The sequence below is a fragment of the Bos taurus genome, chromosome 19 (assembly GCF_002263795.3).
Source record: "Bos taurus isolate L1 Dominette 01449 registration number 42190680 breed Hereford chromosome 19, ARS-UCD2.0, whole genome shotgun sequence".
NCBI lineage: Eukaryota > Metazoa > Chordata > Mammalia > Artiodactyla > Bovidae > Bos > Bos taurus.
In genome coordinates this window covers 25,563,787-25,573,156 of record NC_037346.1, presented here as the reverse complement: position 1 = coordinate 25,573,156, position 9,370 = coordinate 25,563,787, and the positions used below count along the sequence as shown (strand labels likewise).

Genomic DNA, 9,370 nt, shown 5'->3' with positions numbered 1-9,370 from the left:
CCCTACAATGCAGCACCCTATGGCTGGCCACCTGGACAAAGAGGGACGAGGGACGAGGGACGTGGGGACTGAGGGTCAGCAGCCCAGGACACCTGAATGACCATGACCTAGCCAGGAGGGGATAGAGCAGAGGTGGCTGAGACTGCCAGCTATTAGCAATTCCCTCTGGTCTTCTTTCTATGGAAGCCAAGTAGGGATTTCTCTTTTTTATAGTTTTTTATTACATAGCTAAATACCTTCTTGTTGTGCATGATTCTAACAATGTAGAAGTTTCTAGGGGACTTCTCTGGTGGTCCAGTGGTTAAGAATCCATCTGCCAATGCAGGCAACATGAGTTTGATTCCTGGTCGGAGAAGACCCCACATGCCATGGGGCAACTAAGCCCATGCACCACAGCTACTGAAGCCTGGGTGTCCTAAAGCCTGTGCTCTGCAGCAAGGGAAGCCACTGCAATGATAAGCCTAAGCACCTCAAGGAAGAGGAGCCCCCTCTTGCCATAAATTAAAAAAAGCCTCACATAGTAATCAAGATTCAGCACAGCCAAAACCTTTTTTCAGGGACACTCAGGACACAGTAAGAAGAGGGAAAAGGCTGGGAGGAGGCAAGATGATGGTTTGTTCAAGGAGAGGTTGCCGCAGAGCAATAAAGCCTTTGGGATGCAGCTTGTCTCCCATCTCATGATGAAATCAGTGGAGGAAATTGTGAGTTCATAGCTGTCAGGGTGGATAGGGAGGGAAGAAAGCATCCGTGAGAGGTCCTGGCAGTTTGTACTTAAGCAGAAGGCAGAAGCCTCGTGGCTCAGTTCAGCTGGACTGAGCTGAAATGTATGCTTATTGCAGCCTCATGAGATGGTTGTATGAGCAGCTAAAATGCACCATGCTTTTGAGTTGGAGTGAGTAGAATGAATTAATTAATAAGGAAAGGAATAAGAAAATGAATACAAGCACGCATCCCTTTTCACTCATTTAACAACAGTTGTTGAGTTTCTACTCTGCACAAGGTATTGTTCTAAAGCTGGGGCTACAGTTGGAGGTAAAGTCAGGCTGGTCCCTGCATGACGGTGCTTACATTCTAATGGAGGGAGATAGTCAATAGACAAGTAAGGGCTTCCCTGGTGGTCCAATGGTTAAGAGTCTGCCTTGCAATGCAGGGACCTTGGGTTTGATCCTTGGTCAAGGAAGATCCTGCATTCTGTGGGGCAACTAAGCCTGTGAACCACAACTACTGTGCCTGTGCTCTAGAGCCCATGAGCCACGACTACTGACCCCATGAGTTGCAACTACTGAAGCCCACATGCCTAGAGCCTATGCTCTGCAACAAGAGAAGCCACTGCAATAAGAAGCCTGTGCACCACAGCTAGAGAGTAGTCTCCACTCACTGCAGCTAGAGAGAGCCCATGCAAAGCAACAAAGACCCAGTGCAGCCAAAAATACAAATAAACAAATCAATAAAAATTTTAAAAAACAAGTAAGCAAGGACATACATTATATCATGCCAGGTAGCAATACAAGTTATAAAAATGAATAAATAATAGCAGCCAATGTGGATTGAGAGCTTATTACAAGCCCCATTCATGTCTTAATACACTGAACTCTCCCAACAACACCATGAAGTCGGTATTATTATCTCTATTTAGTAATGAAGACACAGAAGCATGGAGGAGCTAAATAATTTGCCCAAGTTCTCCCAGCTGGTAAATTATTATATTGGTTAGGATATCAAATGAGCTGTTGTAACAAAGAGACATCAACATATAATGGTCCAAATAAAATGGAAATCTATTTGTCATCACAGCTCAGGGGTAGGTGGGTAGTCTTGGGTTGCTGGAAAGTTATGTCCTACAGATCATTCAGGAACTCTGGTCCTTCCCACTTTGTTTCTCTGCCATTCCACAGGATGTAGTCCTCTCTGTAGGGTCAAAGCTAGCTCAGCTTCCCAGCCACAATACATTCTGTGAGATGGGAAAAGAGAGCACAAAAGACCAGGGCAAGTGGACACACCAGAGTGACACTCATCACTTCCACACGCAGCCCATCAGCCCAAGCTCAGCCTTATGGACTCACCTAGCTGCAAGGGAGTCAGAGAAATGAAGTCTCTACCTGAGTGGCCAGATTAAATTTCAGAGAGAACTCAGTTTCTAAAAGAAATAAGGAAAATGGATAATGAGAATGAAGGATAGGGAAGAAACAAACATTTCCTTCCCAGTGGGTAGCTGAAAGTGAAACCCAGGTATCCCCTTGGAATAAGGGGAAAAGAAATGAACAGAGTACTTTTTAATAAGATGGGAAGGGAAAGGATCTCTAAGGAGGTGACATTTGATCAGAGACTTGAAAGAAGTGAAGGTCTAAGTAAGGATGTTCCAGGAGAGAGAATAGAAGGTACAAAGGCCCTTAAGTGTGTGCTAGGAATTGCCTGGAGATCAGTGGGCCTGAGACTTAAAAAGAGGAAGAGTGTTTCAGAGTTGAGGCCAGAGAATGGAGGGTCTTTCAGTTCATGGTGGAGTCTCAGAAGCCATGGGAGGGTTTTTGAGAAAGAAAGACATGGAATTTGATATATTTTTTTTCAAAGTTCACGCTCAAACAGGGCCAGGGAGGGTGCAGTGCTTCCATTAGAATGAAAACAGGAGTACCATTTAGGAGGCTATAGACAAGAGATGAGAGCTTACCAGATACCTGCCAATGCAGGAGACGTACGAAAAGTGGATTTGATCCCTGGATCAGAAAGATCCCCTGGAGGAGGGCATGGCAACCCACACCAGTATTCTTGTCTGGACAATCCCATGGACAGAGGAGCCTGGCGGGCTACAGTCCATGGGGTCTCAAAAAGTCAGACATGACTGAAGTGACTTAGCATGCACACAGACAAGAGATGATGGTGTTTAGGACGGATACAGTTGCCCTGGCACCACCCACGGAGGGGAGCAATGGGGAGCCCTGCTGACAATAAGTGTTCAGGCCAAGTGCTCTCTTTCCCACTGGACATGAGAATGAAGGACACATGACCTCAGACCTTGGCAACCTCACATCTGAGGGAAATAAGTAGGATAAATCTTAGAATGGAGGTCTAGGGATTGCAAACCCAGACCCAGAAGCCAGGCTGCCAGGGTTCAAGCTGCAACTCTGTCACTTCCTCACTGTGTGACCTTTGGCATGTTCCTTAACCTCTCTGGGCCTGTTCCTTATCTGTGAAAGAGGACATGATAATAATACCTACCCCCCCAAGGTTGTTATAAAGATTAAGTAATAAAGTGCTTGACAGTGTGACAGTCTATGCAATAGAAGTGTCACCCTTGAAAATAGTAAGAGAGGTACATTCAGGGTCCATGAGAACACAGAGAAGGCAGCAGCAAATGCCAGGGTTGAAGCATTTGTAGAAAGAGCTGGAGCGTGAACCCTAGACAGAGAAGAGTAAAGGGACAGTAGCGGGAGGAGAGTCCCTTCTGGACAGAGGCCACAGTATACAAAAGGTTGTAGAGGGGTGTGCAGAGCACTGCAGGCCCTCCGAGGAGCAGGAACGAGAGTCAAGGGTGATGTGGCGCTTTTTTCCAGACTGAAGACCCCTGTGAGTGATGGTCTCACTTGGGGAGATGAGGAGTTCCATTTGAGACAGGCAGTCCCCAGCCCCAGAGAAGGTGGGGACCCAGGGAAGGCGCTACATGAAGCTCAGCAGAGCCGTGGGGCCTGGGGACCAAGCCATCATGGATGGAGTGATAGCTGGTTCTCCTGCCCTCTCCCCAGGCTGCCTTGAACTGTTCTGGCCTCTCTGACTACCCCACTGGGAGACTTTCCTCCCTCCCAGCCAGGACCACAGAGGGCTCCTGGGAGGTCCTTGACTGTGTGACTTTTATGGCTCCCATTTATTCTGCCAGGGAAATCAGCCCCCGACCGCGGGGGTGCCCGGGCATGAATCATGATGTCCACGGTGTGGAGAAAATGCAGCAAGTCAGCAGATGTGGGTGGGACCCCAGGGTTTTCATTCACAAAGAGATTTTTCAATTTTATTAAAATCAATAAGAGTTTATTACAGTATAAATGAAATGAGAGCCCCTCGCTTCTGGGATAACAAACTACCATCCCGGCTGCTGGCCTGAGAGCCCACTCCCGGGAGAAGCCCCCTTGGGTGAGGAGGAGGCTTTGATTCACACCCAGGGTGGAAGCCAAAGAAACACACCCACCATGAAATTTCCAGCAAAACGCCTCATCCTGTGTGACCTCTCCCTATGTTCTCACAAATCTATAAAAATCATGACATAATTGGTGGGGTGAAATTATGTGTGGAAACCAGGGATGCAGTCAATGTCAGAATTAAGGAGAGCTCAGAGCTGAGATTATCCTTCAAGAGGGAGGGGACATACCTATGCGGATAGCTGATTTCGGGCTTCCTCGGATGGCTCAGCAGTAACAAATGCACCTGCAATGCAGCAGATGCAGGTTCGATCCCTGGCTCAGGAATATCCCCTGGAGGAGAAAACAGCAACCCACTCCGTTATTCTTGCCTGGAGAATCCCCTGGACAAAGAAGCTGGGCGGGCTACAGTCCATAGGGTTGCAAAGAATCAGACACAACTGAAGCGACTGAGCATGCATGCATGCATAGCTGATTCACTTTGTCATACAGCAGAAAATAGCACAACATTGTAAAGCAACTATACCCCAATTAAAAAAAAAGGATTAAAAAAAAAATGAAGGGCACAGACGATAAGCGTGTGTGGAAGGATTCTGTAAAGCACTGTCATCTGCTGGGGTTATTCCTTTATCCTTATTATTACTCCTAACAATGGATCCCCCACCCTATAAACAGTCTTGGAGAAGGAGTGACAGGAGCTACAAGCTCTGAGTTAATGGTTGAGACCCCGAGGGCAAGCCCCGCAGAAACCAGGACAGAGGAGACAATCGATAAACTCACATAGCATGAAAAGAGAGAAGAAATAAGAATCCAGCCACGCATGTGCACATACACCTAAGTGGTTCTTGGCCTGGGAGGAGCGAGGCGCAGTTCAGAGCAGAGCCCAGAGCTCCCAGGCCTACAGGCATGGGGTGGGAGGGGTAGGGCGGGGTTCCCTTTAGGGCAGGGACCCAGGATCTAGAAAGCTTGGCTCTCTGGGGTGGCCTGATTCCCCTGGATGGCCTGTGGGCAGCGGGCTGTGGGCTCCTGGCTCCCTGTACAAGCTCTGGGTACCTGTCCCTTCCCGGGACTTGGAGGGGACCGAGTTTGGGGCAGAAGGTCTAGGTTGGGCTCCAGAACTTCTTGTGCTGGCTCTAGGGTCAGAGGCTCTGGCCTCACGGCTGAGACGCTCTCGTATAGATAGCCCCCGTCACCAGGCTGAAGCTGTCAGTTTGGGAACCACAGTCAAAAGTTGTCTGGGAGGTTGGTTAGGTCCTGCCGCTTGGGAGGCTGGTGTTGCAGAGATGGCAAGCCTCCCCACCTTGCAACCAGGCCTCAGAGCTGCTAAATGGGAAGCTGCTGGCTGCTGATCTGGTTGTTCACATCCAGAAGGTGTAGATATCCTCTTGTTTCAAAGAAGCGAAGTCTGGTTTAAACTCAAGGAACTGGGCATCCAGGCTGACCCCAGGGGCACAGACTCCAGCAAGAGAAGGGGCCGTGGTTGAGGGAGAGCTTGTGATGTGGTTCCCACAGACCTGGAAGGATGTCCCCCAACTTTTAAAAATTAAAACAACAGTAACAACCTAGGCCTCCCAGTTGGCTCAGCTAGTAAAGAATCCACCAACAAGGCAGGAGACGCGGGTTTATCCCTGGTTGGGAAGATCTGCTGCAGAAGGAAATAGCAATCCTCTCCAGTATTTCCTGCCTGAAAAATCTGATGGACAGATGAGCCTGGCTGGCTACAGTACATGGGGGTGGCAAAGAGTTAGACATGACTTGGGACTAAACAACAACACCCAAGACACATGAAAACATCTGTATCCCCTTCAGTGTATCCATAGAGACACACTTTTCTTTCAATGCACTTATGATACGTGTGTCTCTTTGTGTTACAGAAGGGGTTCTGATCCACTTAGCAGCACATAATAAACATTCTTCATAATTGACAACTGCATAAAATGATACACTATAGATTCTCCCTGATTTAAATAATCCCATTACTGGCTTGGGAAGATCCCCTGGAGAAGGAAATGGCAGCGACTCACACACTCCAGTATGCTTGCCTGGGAAATCCTATGGACAGAGGAGCCTGCTAGGCTATATATGGCCCATGGGGTCACAAAAGAGTCGGACTTGACTTAGTGGCTAAACAACAACAACAAGGTAACATATTTAAGCAGAATTGTAATATTTGTCTCATATAAATGTTAATGGACCCTTCATATGGTATAGCTATCCCGTTTCTTGCAGCAGGGGCAACTGCCTTTCATCAAACATCTTCTCATTTTGTTGCGTTTTTTATTTTTTATTTTTATTTTTTTTTGTGTTGCGTTTTTTAACATTGGAGAGTTTTTTATTCTTTTCTTGCTGTCATCAGTCAGTCTTTTCCTTCCCAGTTTCTTCCATTGCTTCAAAGCTGAGAGTGGTCTTTGAAAGAAAATAAATATTTCATTTTTGTGCTAACTTTTCTGTTTTTTTTTCCCAAAAGAGAACACTTTAATCCATCTGTAGTCTATCTTGGTATAAGGGGGAGCTCTAAATTAAAATTCTTTAATGCTACCCAGCTTCCCAATGTCATTCATTTTTAATTACTTTTTAAATGATTATTTTATAAAGTGTTCTAATGATGAACCGGTTAGTCTTGCGATTTGCTTTTTTTTTTTAAGAATATCCTTTGAAATCCTTCTCTTGTTTCTCCAGAATCTTTTGCATTCAGAAAAACACTGTTGGGATTGATTTGAGGTGGTTTATGTTTGTACATTAACCGAAGATGGTGAGACATTTCCACAATAGCCAGTGTGCTTGTCTTGAATTATGTGATACCTCTCACCCTGTCCCCAGCTCAAAGAATTTGCAATTTTCTTTATAAAGGTCAAGCATATATTATGTTTATTCCTAAGTATGTTAGATTACATGTTTCTGTTATAAATGGATGTTTTCATTGTATTTTCTAGCTTTTGCTAGCATTCAGGAAAATCATCACTCTTATGCATATAGTCTGCATTCATCTTCCTCTCTAAACTTAATTCATAAATTTTTACTGATCTTTTTGTAGCCACCATCCATACAAATGTTCTTGCGATACCACTTTTTCCTCTGGTTTATTTTATCTTGCCTTACTGAATTGATGAGGATGTTCAAAAAATATCAAGTGGAACTCCTCTAAACCTTCTGAGGAACTTGGTAGGATGTCAGTTAACTTTTCATTAATTATTAGTGTGATGAAAACAGGAATTCATTTTTGTTTCTAATTTTGTTTTTTACTTTTATTTTTTATTTATTTTTTGGCTTCACCTCGAAGTATGCAGGCTTTTAGTTCCCTGATCAGGGATTGAATCTGAACCTCCTGCATTGGAAACACAAAATCTTAACCACTAGACTGCCAGGGAAGTCCCTGTTCCTAATTTTGAACTTACTTTATCAGTGCTGATTTTTGATTCAAAATAGGAATGCTTTATCCTATTGAAGAATCCTTTGATTCTTAAATTATACTTTAAAAAAATGTTTGATTGTTATCCAATTATTTGAGGATAACTATTTAGATGATTTTGCACCTTGCATTTTGGTCTTTATGCGGAATGAATAATGAAAATTGCCCCTGGTGACAGAGCTGGAATTTCAATCCAGGCCTCTCACTTTCAAAACTCTGTGTAACTTGATCAAGTCATCATTTCGGGAAGGTACGTTTTAGTTTCCAAAGGCTTGAGCATTGCTTCTAGCTGTGCGATGACCACAGCAAACATAGGCAGATGAAAGATGTTTTCAGACAGAATTCTTTCTGCTTTTTCAGGCACCTGGGTTTCAAAGGCCGTCATGAAAGAGGCAGTGCCAAGCAGCTGTGAGAGTGATTCTGAAATTTAAAAAGAAAAACTTGTAAAGACCAGAGGAGTAATTGAAAATGATAGATATCCGATGTCACTATTATCCTGTGTCCACTTCTAGTCCCCACCTCCCTCTAGAGATGTGGCAGTGTTCCCAGGGGCTGTTTCAGTCCCTTCTACACTCCCTTGACACCCTGCGTCTGCCGTAGTCCACCCCCATGGTGCTCTCTCTGATTACTTTCTTTCTGCTGTGCCAGGGGAGATGTCTGTTCTGCTCCAATTAGCCAGAACAGTTACCACCTCACCAGGATCCAGGCTGGAAATGGAGCCCTGCACAGCGCCATGACATCTCCTGGGAAAACGCCACTCAGCCCTGCTGTGAGCAGCAGCTCCAGGTGAGCTGAGGAACCCTTCACCCCCCACTCCCATGGACACAGGTATCCAGCATGGTCCCACAGACCTTTTGCTTGAATCTCATGCCAAATTTTTGAGGCAGGTGAATAGGGGTGATTACTAATACCCCCATTTTACAGATGGAAACCGAGGCACAGAGAAGATGAAGAAATTGCCTAAGAAATCCCAAGGACAGAGGAGCCTGGAGGGTTACAGTCCACGGGGCCCAAAGAGTCGGACGTGACTTGGCAACGAAACAACAACAGTAACACACAGCTGGGAACAGGCAAGGCACAAATTCCGAAGGAAACTCCACCGTGATTCTAAATCCCACGTCTCTTTTACACATCACACTGCCTTCCTGTAAGATAATCTCCTCTCCTCTCAAGCTTGAAATAGAGAATTCAGACATCTACAATCGAGAGAGTTAAGTGTGCATTTTATTTTAAGTAACTGGAACCTTGCAGACATGTAGCATTTGGGGAGCTGTCTTCTGTCGCAGACTGGGTGGGGGGCAAGGCCTCCTTCACTGCCCCTGAGTGTGTTGTTTCATTTCTCACATATCAAATTGAATGAGACCCAGATGCTGAGCAGAGAGGAGGGTGAGTGTGTGTAGGAGGAAAGGGAAAGGTGGCCCTGGCTCCCCATTGGAAAAGGTTTTGGTTCTGCGGGTGCAAAGTTTGTCGGCTCTGCCCTGGGATGCTCACAAGAAGCCAGGTGCTCCTGGAGCGTCACTTGTGTGCAGGTCTCAATTCCTATGGAACAGAAGGGAAAGATTCTGGGTCCACCCCCTGCTCCAGGCACCCAAGTCCCGACTCCCCTTGGAGGCAGATGTGGACTCACTCTGCCTTGCCAGGGGAGGAGAGGGTGGCAATGGGAGCCATTCTGAGCTGAGGGAAGGCACAGGCTTGGCCACCCTGGGATGCTCTCAGGGGAGGTTTTGAGGGGCGGTGGACCAAAGTTGGACAAGAAGCAAAGGGAAGGCTGGGGTGGTAGGGAAATTAAGGAGAAGAATATGAACAATAGCACAGAAGAAGGCTGGAGGGCTGTGGA

General features: G+C 46.1%; 1 long non-coding RNA gene across 2 annotated transcripts; it reads left to right on the top strand.

Moving 5' to 3' along the window:
* Positions 1–8,074: 8,074 nt before the first annotated feature.
* On the top strand, positions 8,075–8,735 carry LOC132343036 (uncharacterized). 2 transcript variants are annotated; one of them, XR_009491683.1, is made up of 2 exons: positions 8,075–8,319; positions 8,458–8,735. It is a non-coding gene; the product is annotated as an uncharacterized lncRNA (long non-coding RNA). The 2 variants fall into 2 exon arrangements; XR_009491682.1 differs by having other exon boundaries at positions 8,075–8,361.
* Positions 8,736–9,370: the final 635 nt, after the last annotated feature.